The sequence below is a fragment of the Lissotriton helveticus genome, chromosome 7 (assembly GCF_964261635.1).
Source record: "Lissotriton helveticus chromosome 7, aLisHel1.1, whole genome shotgun sequence".
NCBI classification, from domain to species: domain Eukaryota; kingdom Metazoa; phylum Chordata; class Amphibia; order Caudata; family Salamandridae; genus Lissotriton; species Lissotriton helveticus.
In genome coordinates, this window is record NC_136068.1 from 10,261,196 (window position 1) to 10,282,710 (window position 21,515).

General features: G+C 44.1%; 1 protein-coding gene across 1 annotated transcript in view; it reads right to left on the minus strand.

Moving 5' to 3' along the window:
- Positions 1 to 21,515, minus strand: part of LOC144766568 (uncharacterized) — a 247,145-nt gene that overhangs the window by 148,186 nt on the left and 77,444 nt on the right. The gene's annotated exons all lie outside the window — the stretch shown is intronic.

Here is a 21,515-nt window from a genome sequence, read left to right on the forward strand (position 1 = left end):
AAGTACATTAGCCTGGAACATTATAACATATATTTAAGAAAAAATAATGTTCGGAAGTAATAAAAAGCGTAATTTTTAGGTCATATGACCAAGCCTTTCATCATTAGAATAAGAAAAGTAAAATGAACCAATGAAAAGTTTTATTAACAAGTCACATGACTTGTTATGCTTACGTTACGCGCTGCGCGCCCCGGATGACTTCCGGATGCGCTAACGCGGCGCGTCATATGACGCATTACGCGACAACGCAGGTCCAGAATATAGTCAAAATGTGTCCACCAACCAGCGGTCGGAACACAACCCCTTTCAGCAGGCTAAATAGTTCTGTTAAATGACAACAGAAGGGACAGGCAACAAGAACCATCAGTCAAAGAGGGGAGGGCTAGTTCTTCTCTACCGGGTTACATTGGGGCGCTACCAGAACTGATCGAATTGGTAGTCTACAGTGTTTCTGGATGTTTCAGACTGAAGCTGGGGTTAGCATGAGAGCAGCACCATTTCGTAGCTCCGTCGTGGCCATTCCGCAACCAATCATGGCAGCCGCTTTTTATCGTTATTTTGGGCGGGGTGGGTGGCGGAGCCGAGCTGTTTTGCAGCCATCATTGTGTGGAGTTCAGTTCATTTCACTAGTTTTGTATTTGTCATGAGGGGTTGTTCCTAATGTTTCTATTTTAGCGAGGTCAAAAAGAGATCCCATTAGTGGCCTACTGATTTTGCTCGATTCCTTTTCTTTTTTTTTACACGATTTTTCGTTATCTGCAAAGACTAAACAGAGTATTGCGACTCTGTGTTTGTTTGTAAATAGAGAATGAACCAAAGAGAACCAATTCTAAAACAGTAAATACTTGGATAACAATCAATCAAATGGAGAGAGAAGCAGGCACGACGTATTACAACGGGGGCAAAGGCCTGCGTTAACTACCCTTCACTATGTGCAAAGAGAGAGTACTCCTAATAGAAATGAGGGGGGGGGCACCATTCAAAGCAGATCAGTGTGCATAAACACGAAAATGTTTTCACTTACCACGTACTTGACATTCGACAGCTTATGATATTTGCTATTAAAAAAACATTGAAATTCACTGAAAAAACCATAGGTTATAGACCATATATAGTTAGGAATTAGCATTTACAAAACCTTGAAAATTCACTGAAAAAACCATAGGTTATAGACCATATATAGTTAGGAATTAGCATTTACAAAACCTTGAAAATTCACTGAAAAAACCATAGGTTATAGACCATATATAGTTAGGAATTAGCATTTAAAAAACCTTATTTTACTCACACAAAACCATTGAAATTCCATATATAGTTAGTTGCACTAACTATATATCGCGCACCCGCAATCCACTGCTGATGATGTCACATATTACATCATTCATGACATGGTCAGTGACATCACTGATGACATCACTGATGACATCTCAAATGACATCACTGATGACATCACTGATGACATCTCATTTGACATCAATGACCACATCACTGATGATATCATTCATGTGACAATACAATGCATCTCCTCACATTTTAATATAACCTCTGTTTCACCCAGTGTTAAAAACAGACTATAATTTTTGAAACTATTGACACACCAATACTAGTTACTACATACGTACTCACTGATTCCTACGTCTACACACACATTCACTCATTCACCCATACAATCATTCATACATACAATCACTCATCTTTACAACACTATCATATGCACTCATACATCTATACAGACACTCACACTCTGCCACTCATCCATGGAGTTACTCACACACCTAGTCAGTCCTGTAAAGAATCAATCACACTTCCATTTTCTTGTCTATACAGTTAAACATAGAGCACCTTACATTTTCAAACATATACTAACACATACTTACTTTCTTATAGAATCATTGATACAAGTACACATTGATCTGCACAGAGTCACACACCTCCCAGCCAGCCACACACACACTCAGTCTCCCATACAAATACTTGGACAATCAATCAATAACCCATATAGTTAATCATATAGCTACTGATCAACACATGCAGCAGTTTACAGAACAACAGACATAATGATGCACAAATTAAGACAGTTTAGTCACTAACCCATGCACTCAGTGAGACACATTTAATCACTCACTCATACATTCAGTCATGCACCTACTAAATCCTTCGTCCAGACAGTTATACATCTACTCATTCTTCAATATGTAAAACATATTTAAACTTTATAGAAACACACAGTCACTGGATGATGTCATCAGTGATGTCATCAGTGATGTCATTTGAGATGTCATCAGTGATGTCATCAGTGATGTCACTGACCATGTCATGAATGATGTAATATGTGACATCATCAGCAGTGGATTGCGGGTGCGCGATATATAGTTAGTGCAACTAACTATATATGGAATTTCAATGGTTTTGTGTGAGTAAAATAAGGTTTTTTAAATGCTAATTCCTAACTATATATGGTCTATAACCTATGGTTTTTTCAGTGAATATATATATATATATATATATATTTTTTTTTGCGCAAAAGGAGCTGCACAACCAGGATATATTTCAAAAGCTTTTTATTAGAGCTTCACCCCACCAAATATATATATATATATTACCTACTGGCGGTCGCCAGTAGGTATATATAGTTAGGATTTTTTTGAATAGGGATTTCTGAAAATTCTATGTTGAATAACTTTGGCGTTGATGGACGGAATTGGCTGAAATTTTCAGAAAAATGGCACATTTTGTTTCTGAGCGTCCCCTGAAAGTTTGGGGGGGTTTTGTCAAGCGGGGGTCGAGAAAAAAGGGGGGTCCCAAAACGTGTTTTTAACATTGAGTTTTCCATAGGGCGGTTGGACTCACTTTTAGCTCGAACGGCTGAATGGATTTCTATGAAACTTGGCAAAATTGTAGAGACTGTTTGCCCGATGTGCCTTTGCTAGGTCTCAAGATATGTGCTCCAGTGGATTTTGAGAAATTAACGTTCAAAAAAATATATATATCTGTGACAGCGTCCCGGTTAGCGCCCCGGTTCGCGTACCAGACGCGTAACGGAACTTCGCGAGGAGAAGCGGTTTGGCTCTCCGGTGACTCTCAACATTCTAAACAGTCCGGAGCGGCCACCATCTTGTCTCTCGGTAGGATCGAGAGACAATAGGTGGAAATAAACGAAGGGGGAAATGAATGAAAGGGGCAAGGTAGACCCCTCCTGACCCCCTAGGATTGATGTGGGGGCTATTAAAGGGCCCCGCGGGGCAAAAGAATAAAATAAATTTTTTTTCGATTTTTCGCGGTGGAAGCGCTACCCGGTACGCGAACCGGGTAGCTCACCGGTAGCGTAACGGGAGTCCGCCATCTTGTGTTTCGGACGAATTTAGTCACAAGATGGAGGATAAACAATGTTGGGAATGGGTATAAGGGGGCACGGGAGACATATCCTGACCCCCTAGGTTTTCTGAGGGTGGCTGAGGAGGCCCATATATGTAAAAAAAAAACACCTTTTTTTTTCAAATTTTCGCACGGTTAGCGCCCGGACCGCGCACCGGGTAGGGTTCCGGAAAGCGTAACAAGGGGAAAACGAAGGGAAATAGTAAAATAATATTTTAGAGTGCTTTGAGGTAGGGTAGCTCTGAATAGAGCTGTTGTGTTGTGTGGGTGATGTAAGTACTAACATGTAGGTACCAATGAAGAGTCTAAAATTCAATGTACACCGTCTCCTCTGTAGATATTTTGTATGTTCTAATATGGGTTATTTAAATGTAAATGTGTGGAAAAGCACTTCATGCTTTAAAGCAATTGTATTTTTGAACTGATTGTTCTTTCCTCTTAGTCCTCCTCTTTGTTTTTTTTCCCCACACTCTTCTTCAGCATGATAGTTGATAAATTTGTTCCCTCAAAAAATGTATATACATAAAAAAATTATATTAAATAGATATAAAATATATTTTTCCTTTAAAAGAAGAATACATTTTACAGCTTTTGATATTTGCTATTAAAAAACCATTGAAATTCACTGAAAAAACCATAGGTTATAGACCATATATAGTTAGGAATTAGCATTTACAAAACCTTGAAAATTCACTGAAAAAACCATAGGTTATAGACCATATATAGTTAGGAATTAGCATTTACAAAACCTTATTTTACTCACACAAAACCATTGAAATTCGCATATATAGTTAGTTGCACTAACTATATATCGCGCACCCGCAATCCACTGCTGATCATGTCACATATTACATCATTCATGACATGGTCAGTGACATCACTGATGACATCACTGATGACATCTCAAATGACATCACTGATGACATCACTGATGACAACATCCAGTGACTGTATGTTTCTGTAAAGTTAAAATATGTCTTACATATTGAAGAATGAGTGGATGTATAAGTGTCTGGATGAAGGATTTAGTAGGTGCATGACTGACTGTATGAGTGAGTGATTAAATGTGTCTCACTGAGTGCATGGGTTAGTGACTAAACTGTTTTAATTTGTGCATCATTATGTCTGTTGTTCTGTAAACTGCTGCATGTGTTGATCAGTAGCTATATGAGTAACTATATGGGTTATTGATTGGTTGCCCAAGTATTTGTATGGGAGACTGAGTGTGTGTGTGGGTGGCTGGGAGGTGTATGACTCTGTGCATAGATGTGTGAGCAGTTGATTCACTAGATGTATGGGTTCAAAAGTGCATGTGGAAACAGCTGTATGGGCGGTTGACTGTGTGCATGAGTGTATTGGTGAGTGAATGGATATCTCAGTGCTACATGTCAAAGTAAGTACATATGTAAAACACAGTACATGTGAGAGTTGACATATATAAATAACTGTGCATAAGAGCCAGTGAATGTGTGAGTGGCTGTATGGATCATTGTGAACTTGTATCAGGGATTGTATAAGAGAGTAAATATGTGTTAGTATATGTTTGAATAAGTAAGGTGTGTATAACTGTATAGTTGAGGAAATGGAGGTGTGATTGATTCTTTGCATGACTGACTAGGTGTGTGAGTAACTCCATGGATGAGTGACAGTCTGTGAGTGTCTGTTTACACTGAGTGTATCTAAGGTTATATTAGAGTCTGAAGAGGTTAATCGTATTATCACATGAATGATGTCATCAGTGATGTGATCAGTAATGTCAAATGAGATGTCATCAGTGATGTCACCAGTGATGTCATTTGAGATGTCATCAGTGATGTCATCAGTGATGTCATTTGAGATGTCATCAGTGATGTCATCAGTGATGTCATTTGAGATGTCATCAGTGATGTCATCAGTGATGTCACTGACCATGTCATAAATGATGTAATATGTGACATGATCAGCAGTGGATTGCGGGTGCGCGATATATAGTTAGTGCAACTAACTATATATGCGAATTTCAATGGTTTTGTGTGAGTAAAATAAGGTTTTGTAAATGCTAATTCCTAACTATATATGGTCTATAACCTATGGTTTTTTCAGTGAATATATATATATATATAGGCAGCAGGCTATACAGAATTAAACTAAAATGGTCTAAAACCACTATTAAAAACATCTAAAGTAAGTTTCACTTAAAAAAAGTCTTAAAAGCCATTAAAAGTAATTATACTGTTTGAAATCCCTCGCACTCAGAAAGCTGTGGTGCCTAGAAAAAGCAGAAACATATTCTTTTGATTCATTTGGATTAACAACAGGCCAGTTTGCACCAAATGGAAAATCTAATTGTTTATGTGTTCCGAGTTGTAGACGCAACATTGCTGTTGCTAGCAACTGCAGATGACGTTCCTAGAGGTACACCTTAGAGCATGTTTATGGAGCAAAGGTGATTCCATCTACTACCCACAGCAGCCGCTGAGGGAGGGACTGCATCCTGTAAGTGTATCTTTGAGCCGGTGTCCATTTCACTAGGAGCCAAAGCATCCAGGGTGGCTTGAAGAATGCATTCATCAGCAATGGAATACACTGGGGACAACTATACTCACGAGCCTTTAGAGGGTCTATTAGTACTTCAATGACCAGTGTATCTTCCAATTGCAATCTGAGACAGACATACAGTATGCATTCATGACTACATAGCAGGAAATGGAATACAGGTTGTATGCAGTGAAGCCACATAGGTCTGAACGATAAGAGCCAGTGCTCATTCAGTTTTCCAAACCGAGGTCTATCGAAGCACTCTATCATGAGCTCACAGCATCGCAGCACAACCAGCGTTGTCTCTTTTCCGGCTTTAACTGGGACATTCCATTGCAGAGCAAGTAAATAAAAATCAGAATCCCTGACACAAGTAGCAGGACATGCGCTTTCCAACATGGAGTGCATGAAAGATGGAATAACTCTGAAAACTGTCTGGAAGGAGCTAACCGGTCTAGAACCAATACACTTAATAAGGTGCACTATTCCCTTCATATCAGACATATTAAAGATACAGTGGACCAGTTGCACAAAAATGCAGCAGGACGTTAGTGCAGAGTAGTTTCTGTATCTGAGACAAGGGCCATGCAACCTGGAGATCAAACGTCTCTCTGGCTGAAGATAAGGCCACATCCTTTTAAGAAAAGCATGGCTTTTAGCTTGGACAGAGGCTTAAAGCATATGTTACAAACCTTTATCGAAGGCCATAGCGTTGCCTCCCTAACTGTGCGAGGCAGTGGAAACACTACTCGTGTTCAACAAGTAACTATGGAGTCAACCATTACCAGATAAGCGATGCCTAGTTCCATTCCACAGCAGCCTTGATCATTTAGCATCAAGTAACTCACTTTAGGGAACAGCCTGAAAAATTGACAAATCATGGCGGCCAGGGAGCCTTTCAGATAAGAGGACAACTTTACAATTGAAGCATTGCATGCCCCATGGAGTGAGATGTCCTTGCATATTAATGACTCACTCAACGAATCCTCACATTTGGAAATACTAAGGAAAATGTCTGTGTCCCCATTCCAGCAACTAAACCTGAACAGTAATTCCCAGTAATAATTCAGTTAACCTTCCCCACTTCATATCTGCCTGCTTGGTGATTCTGTAAACATTAGTGGAATTGGAAAGTCGTGACTGGTAATGGATTATCGAGTCTGTGGATGGTGTCTCAGGGACAATGAAAGGTAATTGGTCTAACTTTTCACTGTGCAATAGGGTATACTTTGCATCTCTCTAGGACATTAATATCTGTCTTTCAGTTAGATTGTATGCCGAAAACAGACTTGTGGTGTTGATATTTATTTATTTATTTATTTATTAAAGTTTTGTATAGCGCTAGCTGGACCCGAGGGTATCAGAGCGCTTCACAGCAAGTATAAAGGCGTTAGACAGACAATGCGGACAAAAAACAAGGCAATGAGCACAGGAGTGAGTACAGTCTGTACAATAGCAGCCAGGCGTGAAACAGGGCGGAGAGTCATAGGCAAGTCAATCAGCTCTGGGGTGAACGAGAACATGGAACTATAAAGTCTAGGTTGAGTTTTAGTTGGTTCCGGAACGATCGAGGAAGAGGCCTTTAAATAACTTCTTGAATTTCGGGAAGGATGCGGTCATTCTGATGTGTGGGGGGATGGAGTTCTATATCTTGGGAGCATTGCCCGCAAAGGATTTGCTAGATGTTGTAAGTTTCTGGGATTTCAGACCGGCCCTTTTGAGCTTGTTGGCCAGGTATTCCGGTTTGCCCGTATGCAAAGCTTTATGTGTGAGGCAGGCTGTGTGGAAGCTGGCTCGTTGGTCAATAGGGAGCCACTTCAGATCCTTAAGAGCTGGGGTGATGTGGTCATATTTCTTTGTTCCCGTGATCATTCTTGCAGTGGCATTTAGGGTAGAGGTCAGAGGTCGCCGGTGCGATTTGGCTGTTCCAGTCAGAGTGGCAATGCCATAGTCAATTATGGAGAGAACCAGAGGCTGCGTGGCCTGTTTCAAGTCTTTTGTGGGGAGAAATGGTTTTAATTTGTAGAGAAATTTTAGGTTCAGGAAGGCACTTTTGGCAGTTTTTGAGACGTGTTCTTTCATATCGAGTTTGGGGTCAAGGGTGATCCCTAGGGATTTTATGGAGTTCGATGGAACAAGAGGAACATTCAGGGCGTTTAAGGCTTTGAGCCATTCAAGAATTTGGGGGATTTCTTCTTTGTTTGAGATGAGGAGCACTTCAGTTTTTTCTTCATTGAATTTGAGGTGGTTGGAAGAGAGCCAGAGCTGAACTTCGGTAAGTGTGTGGTTCAGTCTGTGGATGTCCGAGATCGATGTGGTTTCCAGATAGAGTTGCGTGTCGTCCGCATAAAGGTGGAAGGGGATGTTAGCTTTCCTTAGAATTTAGGTGAGGGGCTCCATGTAGATGTTGAAGAGTTAAGGAGAGAGTACTGACCCTTGAGGGACTCCTCTGCTGATGGGAAGAATGTCTGATTCGCAGCTTTTAATTTTGATTCTTTGTGTGCGGTTGTTGAGAAAGGAGGAGAACCATTTTAGGACAGTCTTTTCGAGGCCTGCTCTCTCCTTTAGGACATTGATTAGCAGGGCTTGATCAACTGTGTCAAATGCAGCCGATAGGTTCAAGAGGATGAGAAGGCTGTATTGGTTGGAGTCGAGCGACATGTGTAGATCGTCCAGGACGTTAAGGATTGTGGTTTCAGTACTGCAGCCTTTTCTGAACCCTGATTGATATGGGTTGAGAAGCTGCGTGTTCTCTAAGTGCTGGGATAGTTGCGACAGCACACATCTTTCCAAGATTTTGGATAAGAGTGGAAGGTTCGAGACTGGTCTGAAGTTGTTCATATCCTGTAGGTCAAGGCCCGTTTTTTTTAGTAGAGGCGTGACTTGACCTATTTTAAGGCAGTCCGGGATGGAGCCCTCGCTCAGAGAGCTGTTGATGACCGTCCTGACTCGCTCTGAGGCGGTCGCTCGCCACGCTCCCTGCTCCACTACTGGTGTCGTGGCGCTTTGCTGCTCTGTGATTTCGTGGCGCTTGGCTGCACTGTGGTATCGTAGCGCTTTGCTGCTCTCTGCTGAGCTCCCCATCTGATCGCATCATTAGCATTAATTTACCTGATTGATTGTTATTTGCTGTAACGCTGTTAGCGCATAGCCCACATCGCGCGCACTGTGTGTTTATGCCTCTGTGACTTCGTTGCACTTTCTGTGAAGGCTGCATTGCTGGCAATATTTGTGCCTGTGCCCCAATCTCGTCCTGCTTCGATCTTAGTGTGCTGACATTTTGTTGTTGTTTGTTGCCTCCCAGCCCGCCTCTCCACCCCGCTCCCGCCTTCCCAGCTGACCATCCCTCCCACTGGAAGTTAGGGGCTGACCTCTCCGCACCCACGCTGTGACCGTCCTGACTCGCTCTGAGGCGGTCGCTCCCCACGCTCCCTGCTCCACTACTGGTGTTGTTGCGCTTTGCTGCTCTGTGATTTTGTGGCGCTTGGCTGCACTGTGGTATCGTAGCGCTTTTGCTGCTCTCTGCTGAGCTCGCCGTCTGATCGTATCATTAGCATTAATTTACCTGATTGATTGTTATTTGCTGTAACGCTGTTAGCGCATAGCCCACATCGCGCGCACTGTGTGTTTATGCCTCTGTGACTTCGTGGCACTTTCTGTGAAGGCTGCATTGCTGGCAATATTTGTGCCTGCGCCCCAATCTCGTCCTGCTTCGATCTTAGTGTGCTGCCATTTTGTTGTTGTTTGTTGCCTCCCAGCCCGCCTCTCCACCCCGCTCCCGCTTTCCCAGCTGACCATCCCTCGCCCCCGCCCCCTCCACCATCCATATATGACAGATGCAGCCGCGCGCAACGTACACGCGCAGCGGTCGCGCCCATGCGCGCCGAAGGTGCGCCAAAGGTAAGCCCGTCTACGCCCGTCCGTGCCTGGACCGCGCCCAGAGCCAGACCCCCTGTCCCCCGCAATACCCACTCCACCCGCATAACGTATGACGCCGCTACCCTCTTTGCCCTTAACCCCGGACGCTCTCCTCATTGCTGCGACGCTGCCCCAGGACACACCCATGGACCATTCACCTGCCACTCCTGCAAGTTCGCCTGCATCAGGAGCCACACCAAATCCTCTTCCTCCGAGCACAGCCCCGACTCTAACCACCTGAAGTGCATCCTGCTGAACACTCGCTCGGTCCACAGACACGCCACTGAACTCTGGGACCTACTCGACACTACATCACCGGACGTCGCCTTCCTTACTGAAACCTGGATGAACGCCTCATCAGCGCCCAACATCGCCATAGCCATCCCGGACGCCTACAAGATAATCCGAAAAGACCGCGTCAACCAAACAGGAGGAGGCATCGCCATCGTTCATAAGAACACCATCTGCATCACGACCAGTTCCGACGATAACCTCGCTACCGCCGAACACCTTCACTTCCAGATCCACACCGACCCCAGGACCACACTCAGAGGCACCCTCATCTACAGACCACCAGGAACCCGCACACAATTCAACGAAGACATCACCGACTTCATCAGCCCACATGCCCTCACCTCCGAGAACTACATTCTACTGGGAGACCTCAACTTCCACCTGGAAAAGAAAAACGACAGCAACACCACCACCCTACTGGACAACCTGGCCAATCTAGGACTCAAACAACTTGTTGACACCCCCACCCACTTAGCCCGACACACGCTCGACCCTATCTTCACCTCCAGCAAACACATCTCCTTCGATCACACCACAGCTCTCCACTGGATGGCCCACAGCTGCGTTCACTTCAGCTACAAAAAGACCACGACCCACATCCCCCCACAACCTATTCCTCGAAGAAACTGGAACAAAATCACCACCGACCAACTCTTCACATTGCTCACCCAAAACCCTCCTGCCATATCATCGGACCCAAACCAAGCTGCCACCAAACTCACACAATGGATCACCTACAGCGCTGACAAATTAGCACCCTTGAAAAACCACCAGATCAAAAAAGGTAGCAAAAAGGCCCCCTGGTTCAACGATGACCTTAAGAAATCCAAGAAGTTATGTCGTACCCTCTAGAAAACCTGGAGAAAAAACCCAACCACTGACAACCTGACCACTGTGGAAAAGTAAATTTTGCCATGTTCTGTGTCCCTACGTGTTCCCCATCTTATGTTATATGTGCATGATTAATATGCATATGTATTCCCTTATGATCGATTAAAAGACGCAATTACAGTTGTGTCCAACTCTAGTATGTCAGTTTCCAGTTCTCGTGAAAGCTACGAGTATTAGGCCTATGTAAACCTATGTTGCCACGTTTCACAGTGTGCACGTTAATTCAGAATAAAGTCCCCGTTTCTAGGCCTCAAAAGGGCCCGGACACCAGATTCAGCTCCTGTCTCCTGAACCCTCTCCGAGGAGCGATACAGCCCCCACCTGCATCCCTGACCCTTCACTTACTTCCTGCCTCACAGTGCCCGGCTCGGCCTGGCTCTGCCTCTCTGTCTGCCAAGAGTATGTTATGATTCTAGTTATCAGTCCAGCCCTCCTTTTCTGCATTCCTAAGCTACTGAATCGCATCAATAGTTTCAGTCATAGTCTAGCCTTTATGTCTCCATGTAAGAGAAATACTGTATTAATGGTCATTTAATATTCCTCGACACGCACTACATGTAGAATAATGCATGCACCAGTCTTAGAGTCTGTTAGCCTTTGCCCTGATAACTTTTGGATTCTATCAACATGTTCTCTAAACATCAGATACTAGATAGGCTTTAGGTACATGTCGCTCTGACTCCGCAGACTTTAGTCTCCTCTTCCAGCGCAGAAGTCATAGCCCCCAGTTCTCCCTAGTAACACGTCATTGCCAGTTTGCGCGCACCACTAGGTCAGAGGTCCCGGCTCCTTAGGTAGCCCCCTCCATGTTTCCGCCCCATTTATGACATATTCTGTTACGTTTACATCACATGTCTATGTATACGCCCTGTACACGCCTCTTGTTACACCTACTTTCTGCCTTATCTTTCGCGACTGCTATGAACCCCGCCCACTGCTACGCCTACTGTACTGAATGCAATGCAATTTGTTTTAGTATATATATGTTATGCACTGTTATTAAAGTTACCCTTAGCGCTCATCCCAGATCCTGCCCCCGGCAGCTGCCATCCCATTCCCGTACAGGCTGTCCTGTTCCTGTCCTTTATGCCTGATTAAAGCCTGTAAAACTCCAGCTACCTCGAATCTTGACTCTTATTTATTGAGCTATCTGTTTATATTGTATCCAGTCAAAAATAGACCCGGTAATTAATTATTTATTTACCACATAATGGCGCCCGAACAGGGACTTGTCCTTTCCCCAAGCGCCGGAGAAGCCACGCAAGCCCCCTGACCCTCTGCAGCCGTGACGGAACCATACCGGCCACGTGCAGATATTTCTGCTTCAAGTATCCCTCAGGCCCACGGAGGAGACGGAGGTTGCGGTCCAGCGTCCAGACGAGGCGGTGGAGGAACGCGGCGAGTCCCGACCAGAGCCCAAGCCGAGAGTACAAGGTCCGAGGTATCCGGAGGCCCACCTGTAACTGAAGTCCGAAGTTCGTAGTCCGTCGTCGTAGCAGTCCAGTCCAGTCCGAGGCCTTCCGTTCTTGCTGCCCGGTGAGTACCGTTGCTGGGGTAGTATCTAGACAGGGTCAATTAATTTGTCTCTGGTCCGTGGGTTTGGGTACACAGATCCAACACGAAGTGTCCACCTAGGTGGATGCGGGTTCTGACGTGTCTCTTTATGGGACCGGTAAGTTTCGTACTGTTTTAGCAGTACATCTAGTCATTCTAGTAAGTTTCTGTTCCAGTAAGTTCTGTTCTCGAGAAATTCATGTGTTTCTGTTCTCAGTATTCCAGGTAGTATTTTGTCCGAACTGTTATTTTAAATGTCATTTCAATGTGTTTTCAATGTCGTGGTATGAGTGATTTGTTTTCAAGTTATTATTGTGTTTATCACGTATTGTATTGTGTCCAGATTCCAGTCTAAGTCATGCCTTTGTTCTCAAAGTTACGTCAGTTAAGAACTAGAAAAGGTCTGCTCGAGGAAGCAGTTCCTGTCCCGCCTAGGGACAGTCCAGGTCATTTTATGTATCATAAGCATGGCATAAGTGCCATATTATATCTAGACTTATGGGTAGAGTACACCAAGGAATTAGAAGAGAAATATAGATGGCCTGTATCAGGCACATGGGATGCCGAGTGCATCATGCGAGTATGGAAAAAGAAAGCCAGACAGTCCCAGAAAGATGCCATCGAGTTATGGCGCAAAGAATCTCATAAAAGAACCGAAAAAGAAATCAGAAAGTCAGAATTAAGTAGAGAATCCTTAGAAAGAGCCCAAGAAAGGGAATTAATCGAAATAGGTGAACGAGTTAAAGCCGAACAGTCAGACAGACAGAGGAATGCCCTCATTAAGGGTATGTACCCTCTTCTTGCCGAGGGCTTGCCAAAAGCAACCCCGGAGGCATCCAGTAGTTTCCCGCCACCATTAGTTCCGACCAAGCTACGTCACAAACCGACCGCAGCTGATATTTTTCTCTCGTCCTATTTGGACGACACAGTCCCAGAATATGCAAATCCTGCTCCGCCTGCTCCTGTAAATAATGTAATTCCTGCTCCTCCAGCCACCGGGGCACCCGTTACAGCACCTGTTACGGTACCCCCGGTCCAGCCCACAGTACAAGTTCCCGCTACATCAGTCACTCTGCCCGCCCGTACAGTACACACCGACGATTCCAGTTTAGGAGCCGCGGGGGGAGGTTCTCCTCGTACCCCGCCCCAACACAGACGTATGACGCTACATGAGCTAGCGGTACAGCGTACACCCAAATTTCAGTCCGTTGCAGATATCAAGCGAGCACTTACCGAATGCCGTTATGATTCAGTCCCAGGCGATGATAATATGGTCATATATTCATTGCGTGTAAGAAGGGTGACCGAGTATTTGGACACCCTACCGAATATGAAAGAGGATCTAGACAGAATATATCGTTTCATTCGTACAGGAACAGACCCAGAAAGTATTGGCGAAGCCATGTCTCAAAGGAAAGCTGAGACCCAGCTCATGCTTTTAAAATTTCTAATTAATTGTCTAATAAGGGAACAAGATTATCCGACTAAAGATCCGACCGAAATGAGAGTTCTGACAAAATGGAGTGATCATATAGCCGAGGGAAGACACAAGACACTCAGTAGTATAGAGAGTATGTACAAGAAAATTCGTAACGAAATAATAATATTACACCACAAACGCAAAGCAGCACAAGTAAGCGAGAAAGAAGACGACTCTCCTACCGAAGAGGTAGACGACGAGAATCCTTCCAGAATAGCGTATGTAGGTAGAACTAGACTTTCCGACCGACATTCACGTCTAGAACACAAGAAAGTTTTCTCTCTTCCAGCACCAGAACAAGGTTCTCTAGAGCAAGTATTTCAAGCTACCGATCACATTCTGAAATCACGAATCGGTTATAGTGAACTTAGTACCATGCATGAACAAGAACTAGCCCGATCAGCAGTCCGATGGGCTACTGATTCTACCACTTTTTCAGATGAAATAGTGGCACAATCGTTTCTGAAACTGCCCCCAGCCGAGCAGCGACTGGTGGGTATGTATATGATCCAGCACCTCATCACTTTGTATGAGGGTCAACATTCTGATCCAGGTCCGTTACATGATGTATTAAACAAGTTACTACAGTATAGATGGAAAGGTCTAGGTACCGATTTAATTAGTGTCATTCTAGAACAGCGCCACAAATACCGAACGTTTCTGAATCCGCATTTTGTTCATGTCTCACCCCCCGAAAGTAAACCATTTTACATAGAAAGACAGCATCCGTTACGAGAAGTACATCCAGTTAGGACAGCGGGTGGTGAAATGCAACGAGTATTTGTTTACACCCCGATTACAAAGATGGAACTCTTAGAGATGAAGAAGTTAATTCCCTGTCACGACAAAGATCCAGCAGGGTTCCACCGTGAATTGAAAGACATGCTCCGTATGGGAGAATACACGTATCCAGATATAATTAAAATGTTAAAGGTCCTGTTGCCTGCGGGCATATATGAAAAGCTCAAAGAAAAAGAATGGGAGGTGGGAGAGAAAAAGATAGATTGGACAGCTCTAGAAGCTGAAGATAATATACGAGTACCAGGTACCGGTCTAGGAGATAAATGTAAAGAATTGCCCGAACTGTTAATACAAGTTTTGCCAAGATTACTAGCCACGAAAAAGGAAGACTGGGATGCAATCTCAGCCTGTAAACAGAAACCAGACGAAGACACTAGTGATTTTTATTCTAGATTCGAGAAATGTTTTATTATTAACAGTGGTTTGAAGACAAGTAGCGAGTCATATCCTCATCTTTTTGTAACTAAACTAGTCGAGAATTCAAGTCCACAAGTTAAAAACCGAGTTCTGAAAGTCGAAAGTACCTGGCAAGCTAATACTCCGTCCCAAATGTTACAGATGCTCCAGTACCACCAGAATAGAATCAGAGAAGAGCAAGAACACGAAAGGAAACGTATGAAAGACACGAAAATGAAAGTATTAGTTGCACAATCTGTTCCACAAGACAGTCAGAAGAGGGGTCCGAATCAAGCCAGTCATCCTGCAGTTCCTGTTAAAGGGACCTGCAATTATTGTAAACAGCCAGGTCATTTTATAAATGAGTGTGCAGTTCTGAAACACAATATAGCTACCGGTAAGACAAAAGAAAGACCACGTCCGCCTAGACAAGAACAAGTTACACAGACTTCTCAGTTACCACAGAATGCACAACGGACGGTTACAGTACCGCAGCCTATAGCTGCAACACAGCATGTTACACAGCAGATGTACCAGTATGCACAGTCCGAGTATCCAGATTATCAACAGTATTCATGAAACAGCCTAGAGAGGGAGGTAGGCTTGCCTCTCATCGAGATACCCGTAGATCAAGAGGGTCCCTATGTTCACAGTCAAGTATTAGGGAAAGACAGAAAGTTTCTGATTGATACAGGGGCGAGTAGGACTACTATCAGTCATGACGAGGTTCCAGGGGCTCCGCTCTCAGGCTCTAGAAATGTTTCCCTTGGATTTTCAGGAAAGCCAATTGTTAACGAGATTTCCAAACCAGTTTCTCTAGAAGTAGGTCCATTGTCCCGAACTACTGATTTGTTACTTACGAAATCATGTCCAGAAAATTTATTAGGCATTAAGACACTGAAAGAATTAGGTGCAGTAATTTGCTGCTCCCCAGAAGGAATACGTCTGTTTTTGCGTGACTTCAAGGGTCACTATGTATTACGTGATTTTGATCCAAGATTACTGAATGTCCCCCAGCATCTATGGGCACAAGGTCCAACTGATGTTGGTTGTATGCAGATCACACCCCATCGTGTGATTCTGAAACCAGGTGTAGTGTTACCACGAATCCGACAATACAGATTGCCACCTGAGGCTGTAGCAGCCTTATCCAAAATTATTGACGAGCTCATTGCTCAAGGAGTGGTTGTAGAAACTGACTCCAATGTATGTAATTCTCCTATCATTCCAGTCATGAAACGTACTGATCCAAATGCACCTCCAGTATATCGATTAGTGATCGACCTTCGAGAACTTAATAAATGTATCATTCCCCAGTATCCAGTTGTCCCAGATATTTCTTCCCTATTGACAGCCATTGATTCTGAAGCCACGTTTTTCACTGTCATAGACCTCAAGAACGCATTTTTCAGTGTCCCAATTCATCCAGACAGCCAGTTCCTTTTCGGTTTCTGTTTAAATGGAAGGAGCTATAAATTTACACGAGCTCCTCAAGGTTTCACAGAAAGTCCTAGTATTTACAGTCAAGCACTTAAGAGACAACTAGACAATATTCACATGCCAACTGATACTGCCCTGCTCCAGTATGTCGATGATCTACTGATCACAGCCCGTTCTGAACATGACTGCGAGCGAGCGTCACTTACAGTCCTGTATTTTCTAGCCGAGATGGGGCACAAGGTGTCCCCTTCGAAGCTTCAATTCTGTGTCCAGCAAGTGGTCTACTTAGGACACTTACTGTCCAAGAGGGGTAGGCAGTTGACACCTGACCGTATCCAGTTAATAACGAGTCTTCCTCAGCCCAAGACCCAGAAGGAGGTACGAGCTTTTATCGGCCTCACTTCCTATTGCAGACAATGGATTCCTCAGTATGCATTTCTAGCCAAGCCACTGATACAGTTAACGACACAGGAGGCAGCCGTATCGACTGTCCTCCCTTGGACATCTGAACATACACTTGCTTTTAATGAATTAAAGAAAGCCTTATGCCAAGCTCCTGTTCTAGCTACACCGAACTACAGTAAGCCTTTTACACTTTTTGTTACTGAACGTAATGGTACTGCATTATCTGTTCTCACACAAGATCAAGCACGACAATACAAGCCCTGTGCTTATTTTTCGAGCACATTAGATCCAGTAGCCCAGGCTTTGCCTGCGTGCCTCAAGTCAGTTGCAGCCACAGCACTAGCTATCAGACAAAGTGATTCCATAGTATTAGGACATTCCCTGACAGTACAAGTTCCACACTCCGTGGAAGTTCTTTTAAACCGAACACAGACTCAGCACTTGACAATTGCGCGTTTAACAGGTTATGAATTGACACTGTTCCAGCCACACATAGAAATCAGACGCTGCAACGTTTTAAATCCTGCTACACTGTTACCGTCAGTTACTTCAAATCCTGCCACACATGACTGTGTGGAAGTAGTTAACACCATGACAAAACCCAGACAAGACCTGACAGATATTGCATTACCTGATCCCGACCTGACACTTTATGTGGATGGTTCATGTATGAGAACTAGTACAGGAGAACTAGTAGCCGCGTATGCAGTGACTACTGAAACTGAAGTTATAGAGACACACCGTATTGACATCCTGTCCGCTCAAGCAGCAGAGCTAGTCGCTCTGACCCAAGCCTGCATACGTGCCAAGAACCTGAAAGTTAACATATACACAGATTCACGTTATGCATTCGGAGTCGTACACGACTTTGGAGTGCTCTGGCAAGAAAGAGGTTTTATGACTTCTCATGGAACCAAGATTCAGCATGGTCTCCTCATTCAAGCTCTGTTAGATGCAATACATTTACCGACAGCTATCGCTATCATGAAGTGCAAGGCACATACGAAAGTCACTGACATCATTTCCCAAGGTAACGATCTAGCAGATCGAACAGCCAAGCTCACAGCTCAGACCCCAGACATTCCAGTTAACACGACACAGACATCCACTCCAGAACAGACTACTTGTATGACAGTTAAGGACCCTACACAAGATGTCATAGACATACAGTTACATGCTACTCCCGATGAAATCAAGAAATGGTCCGAACAAGAAGGGGTCCAGACAGATCAGGGATGGTTGACGAAGGGAAAAGCCACATGGTTTCTCCCCGACTCAATGGTTCAAGTCATTATTAATACCGCACATAGTCCTGCACATTTAGGAGAAAAAGCCATGTTAGACAGTATCCAGAACATTTGGTTCAACAAGCATTTACGAGCTGCAGCCAAGCAGAAAGTCCGTACCTGTATGATATGTTGCCAGTTCAATCCAGGTAAAAGTGTCCCAGTGGAACAAGGTGGATTCCAGCCTCCTGACCACCCTTTTGAAGTCCTCCAGATGGATTATATTCAGATGGAGCGATGTCGAGGTTTCAAGTATGTCCTTGTAGTTGTATGCGCTTTGTCCAGGTGGACAGAGGCATATCCAGTTCCAGATTACACAGCTGCGACCACTGCCAAGCAGTTGGTTCGTGAATTTTTCCCCCGCTATGGACTCCCTAGGGTCGTGTATTCAGACAACGGCCAGCCATTCTCATCTGAACTAATGAAACATGTGTCCCTTCTGTTAGGATACCAGTGGAAGTTCCATTGTGTACGCCATCCTGAAGCAGCAGGTCTCGTAGAGAGACATAACCAGACATTAAAAATCCGCATTGCCAAAGTTTGTAAAGAGAAAGGTGTAGACTGGCTAGTAGCTCTGCCAGTCGCTTTATTTTATATGCGCATGGTCGCACATTCCAGATCAGGTCTGTCCCCATACGAGGTCGTATTCGGCCGCCCCCCAAATATGTGGGGTACACCTAGACCCCGAAGTATTACAGATGTTTCCAGTAATATGCTGACAGATTACCTAGCTTCCTTGATGTCTGCCCTACACTCTTGTCGTTCACAGGTTGCCGCCACATTTCCAGACAATACCAAAGTGAAACCGCATGAGGTCATTCCAGGCGACCTTGTCCTTGTAAGGAACTTTGATCGTTCAAGTCCGCTGGAGCCTCGTTGGAAGGAGCCGCGACTTGTCCTTCTGACCACCCGCACGGCCGTGAAGTTGGAAGGCCGCAAGGGGTGGGTCCACCTGTCTCACGTCAAGAAATTCCATGGAGTTCGTGAAAAAACATTTGCCAAGAACATTTCTAAGGACTGCCTAAAAATTGACTTTGAATCCAAGCCTCCCCTGTTAGAGGAAACTCCGCAGCAGGAGTATAAAAAGAAACTCAGGTCTAGTAAAATAAGTCAGCCAGTTTAATTGTCTAAGTCCCCCTCGGGTGAAACGGTTAGACAGGTTTCTGACATGTATGAGATAGACCCCCATAGTGAGAGAGTTAGTCAAAACTCTATCAGATGTATCGTTTTTCTAAGTTTTATATTGTTTTTAAGTCTCATGGTTACCTGCACAAGTTATGCATTACATTTATGTTTTCCAGTTTCTCATGTAAATAAGTTTTCTAATGCTACAGTAGAGCATACATTTAGTGATCTGCCCCCTCATGAGCTATCCTATCGTCTTGCTATGCGTAATAACACGTTTATTAGAATGTTACATTATTCACACCAGACCAGCAATGCCACTAATTGTTGGGTGTGTGGTCGACTCCCCCCTTTCCAGACACCGAAGGGAGTTCTACCACTCTTTCCTTATCCGTTCTCATATAATGGTTCGTGTGGAGCATGGTCCACGTTAACGTCATCCTCAACTGATATGTCCCTTCTGAATAGTACATGTTTTCCAGACAAGCAAGGTCTCACCCATAGAACAGGGTTAGATCTAGAAAATGAAGTTTATAATTTAGGTAATTATTCTTCGAATTTTATGGTCCTGAATGTTCAGTCTGATACTACTCCAGATCTGCCTGCTATTTCAGTACTACCAGTCAAAGGCGAATTATGTGTCAGAAAGAATGGTTCCGCACATGTAGGACATAGTGATTGTACTATTATTGTCAAGTATAGTGACAGTGGTAAATCTATTTTCAAAGCCTCACGTCATTCTTATTTTGTTTGTGGAGAGACCGCATATGTTCGTCTGCGCCTCGATTGGGATGGAACATGTTATATTGCCTTCCTACTGCCACCAGTTTTTCTAGCCCCATCTGATTATCATAGAAACACACATCTAGTACACATTAGACATAGAAGGGAGATCGAGTCCCCAATTGTCGATCAAACTGAAACTACTCTAGAACAGTATACAGACTTCAATAAAGGTTTCTTCTTCTTTATAGGCCCCGTCCAGAATAGTAAGTTAATCCGTAGGTTAACCAGAACCCTTGAAGCAGTAGTGAATGAGACTACTTCTGCTCTAGGTAACTTAACCGAAGAGCAATCTGCTATGAGATTTGTCGTGCTCCAAAATCGTCTCGTTCTTGACGTCATACTGGCCGATAGAGGAGGAGCATGTAGAGTCATCGGATCTAGTTGCTGCATTTTCATTCCTAATAACGCGCCGTCTGTTTATTCAGCTATAACCAGACTTCATAAAATTGCCCATCAGTTGCACCAGAATCCAGGCACCTGGACATGGTCCGGTTGGCTCTGGAGTATTATTTCTGCCTGGGGATGGAAAGTATTGTCATTCCTAGGTATAGCAGTAATGATCATATTCAGTTGCTGCCTCTGTTTACAATGTGGCCCTGCGATTTGCGGCATTTGTGCTACATCCTGTATTCCAAGTCCTAGTCCTAAGTTCCGTTCCAAGACAATTCGAGACGAGCAAATGATACTGTATGAAATGATAGATGGTATCATGAATATTGATGTTTCCTGATGGAAACGTAGTGACAAGGAGGGAATGTGGAAAAGTAAATTTTGCCATGTTCTGTGTCCCTACGTGTTCCCCATCTTATGTTATATGTGCATGATTAATATGCATATGTATTCCCTTATGATCGATTAAAAGACGCAATTACAGTTGTGTCCAACTCTAGTATGTCAGTTTCCAGTTCTCGTGAAAGCTACGAGTATTAGGCCTATGTAAACCTATGTTGCCACGTTTCACAGTGTGCACGTTAATTCAGAATAAAGTCCCCGTTTCTAGGCCTCAAAAGGGCCCGGACACCAGATTCAGCTCCTGTCTCCTGAACCCTCTCCGAGGAGCGATACAGCCCCCACCTGCATCCCTGACCCTTCACTTACTTCCTGCCTCACAGTGCCCGGCTCGGCCTGGCTCTGCCTCTCTGTCTGCCAAGAGTATGTTATGATTCTAGTTATCAGTCCAGCCCTCCTTCTCTGCATTCCTAAGCTACTGAATCGCATCAATAGTTTCAGTCATAGTCTAGCCTTTA